The sequence below is a fragment of the Anoplophora glabripennis genome, unplaced genomic scaffold, assembly GCF_000390285.2.
Source record: "Anoplophora glabripennis isolate ALB-LARVAE unplaced genomic scaffold, Agla_2.0 scaffold616, whole genome shotgun sequence".
NCBI lineage: Eukaryota > Metazoa > Arthropoda > Insecta > Coleoptera > Cerambycidae > Anoplophora > Anoplophora glabripennis.
The window spans coordinates 81,002-84,343 of NW_019416754.1; positions in this window are offsets into that span (position 1 = coordinate 81,002).

A 3,342-nucleotide genomic window follows, 5' to 3' on the forward strand; every position below is an offset into this window, starting at 1 on the left:
GCCCATGATGGGTTTCCCCTGCACAAAAAAAAAAGGTCGGAGCCCTCATAAAAAAGGAAGGTTGGACATCGGATCTACAGGGGGATGTTGCCGTTTACTTCAGAAATAAAAGGGTCCAAATATCAGAGATCCGAAGAGAAAATGGATATCTAGTATTAAAGATGACGAATGCGGATGATCTGCGGATATATCTCGCTCGTAACTTTCGTCTGGAAAGTTACGAGCAAGTGATTGCAGGTATGAAGAACTCGGTCGGGAGAAATGATAGATCCCTAATAATAAGGGATCTAAATGCAAAAGCCCCAGAATGGGGAGCTCCGTCGTGCGACAAACGAGGAGAATTAGTTCTGAATTGGATAGCGGCTCTCGACTTGGTGGTCCACAACACGGGCGAGGCAACCTTAAGAAGGGGGAATACACAGTCTCATATCGACGTAACATGCACCACACAAAACTTGGCCCCGAAAGTTTCAAATTGGCAAGTGTATTAAAGAAGGAGGGTTTATCTGACCACCAATTTATATGCTTTAGAATGGAGGACAATTCTCCAAAAGGGAGCACATTGAATCCTAAAGTTCCACTAGACAGGGGTACTCTTCGTAGAGCGATGAGCAGACACTTAGATAGGTTAATTGGTGCGGAGGAAGTTTCTCTCGACACATGTGTCAATGTTCTAAAAGAGGTCCTAAACGGATGTAGATCTCGTCGAAGAGTTTATGAGAAGCGTCCGCCGTATTAGTGGTCGGAGGAAATCGAAGAGTGCCGAGCTCAATGCACAGCCACGAGAAGGGTGTTAACTAGAAGCAGAGGAGAAAACAATCAAGTTAGAGACGAGTATATAGAGGAAAAACTGAAGAAAATGATTAAGGGCCAAAACCTGGGAAGAGATATGTGACAAGTTAGTGGACGATATCTGGGGCGACGGTTATAGAATAGTCATGAAAAGTTTAAAGGGCCCGTTTTCCCTGACGTCGGAATTTCAAAGGGAAGTGCTAGATTCACTTTTTCCGACTAGGGATGATCACTAGAACAATGCACAAGCGGAAGATCCAGTGTCCTTTTCAAGAAGGAACAGGTGGAGAGAGGGGCAAGGCTCCGACCAGGTACTGCACCCAGCTTAGATACAATCCCACCAGAAATTGTAAAAAAAACTCACTGCACAAGCTCCGGATTATATGTTAAAATTATTAAATTCTTTCTTGTTATCGCAAAGTTCTCCTACGACATGGAAAAGGATTGTCCTCATGGGAAACAGGGTAAGGATCCATTGGTCCCTAATGGATATCGACCAATATGCCTATTGGATGCAGTCGCTAAACTAGGCGCTAATCAGAAATCGAAGAAAGCGGCAATTTTTCGCCTAGACAATTTGGTTTCAGAAAAGGAAGGTTCAAGCTATCCAACAAGTCGTAAACTTCGTCAGGGCGGTCAGGGAAAAGTACTGTATATTGATAACGCAATGCATTTAACTCAGATTCTTGGCGCAAATTAATGGAGAACCTTCACGACTGGGGTATATCAGCTTATTTAAGAAATATAATCAATTCCTACCTTAGCGATAGAATAGTCGAGTTGGGTAGTATTAGAAAACAAATGACAGCAGGGGTGCCTCAAGGCTCCGTTTTGGGGCTAACGCTATGGAACCTATTATATGATGACATATTCGAAGTTCAACTAACGGAAGGAGCAACACTAGTCGGATTTGCGGATGATATAGCTTTGGTTATCAAAGCTAAGGACCTAAGAACCCTGGACCGCAGGGCAAACGAGTGTCTCCGTAACTTGGACNGGTATGAAGAACTCGGTCGGGAGAAATGATAGATCCCTAATAATAAGGGATCTAAATGCAAAAGCCCCAGAATGGGGAGCTCCGTCGTGCGACAAACGAGGAGAATTAGTTCTGAATTGGATAGCGGCTCTCGACTTGGTGGTCCACAACACGGGCGAGGCAACCTTAAGAAGGGGGAATACACAGTCTCATATCGACGTAACATGCACCACACAAAACTTGGCCCCGAAAGTTTCAAATTGGCAAGTGTATTAAAGAAGGAGGGTTTATCTGACCACCAATTTATATGCTTTAGAATGGAGGACAATTCTCCAAAAGGGAGCACATTGAATCCTAAAGTTCCACTAGACAGGGGTACTCTTCGTAGAGCGATGAGCAGACACTTAGATAGGTTAATTGGTGCGGAGGAAGTTTCTCTCGACACATGTGTCAATGTTCTAAAAGAGGTCCTAAACGGATGTAGATCTCGTCGAAGAGTTTATGAGAAGCGTCCGCCGTATTAGTGGTCGGAGGAAATCGAAGAGTGCCGAGCTCAATGCACAGCCACGAGAAGGGTGTTAACTAGAAGCAGAGGAGAAAACAATCAAGTTAGAGACGAGTATATAGAGGAAAAACTGAAGAAAATGATTAAGGGCCAAAACCTGGGAAGAGATATGTGACAAGTTAGTGGACGATATCTGGGGCGACGGTTATAGAATAGTCATGAAAAGTTTAAAGGGCCCGTTTTCCCTGACGTCGGAATTTCAAAGGGAAGTGCTAGATTCACTTTTTCCGACTAGGGATGATCACTAGAACAATGCACAAGCGGAAGATCCAGTGTCCTTTTCAAGAAGGAACAGGTGGAGAGAGGGGCAAGGCTCCGACCAGGTACTGCACCCAGCTTAGATACAATCCCACCAGAAATTGTAAAAAAAACTCACTGCACAAGCTCCGGATTATATGTTAAAATTATTAAATTCTTTCTTGTTATCGCAAAGTTCTCCTACGACATGGAAAAGGATTGTCCTCATGGGAAACAGGGTAAGGATCCATTGGTCCCTAATGGATATCGACCAATATGCCTATTGGATGCAGTCGCTAAACTAGGCGCTAATCAGAAATCGAAGAAAGTGGCAATTTTTCGCCTAGACAATTTGGTTTCAGAAAAGGAAGGTTCAAGCTATCCAACAAGTCGTAAACTTCGTCAGGGCGGTCAGGGAAAAGTACTGTATATTGATAACGCAATGCATTTAACTCAGATTCTTGGCGCAAATTAATGGAGAACCTTCACGACTGGGGTATATCAGCTTATTTAAGAAATATAATCAATTCCTACCTTAGCGATAGAATAGTCGAGTTGGGTAGTATTAGAAAACAAATGACAGCAGGGGTGCCTCAAGGCTCCGTTTTGGGGCTAACGCTATGGAACCTATTATATGATGACATATTCGAAGTTCAACTAACGGAAGGAGCAACACTAGTCGGATTTGCGGATGATATTGCTTTGGTTATCAAAGCTAAGGACCTAAGAACCCTGGACCGCAGGGCAAACGAGTGTCTCCGTAACTTGGACT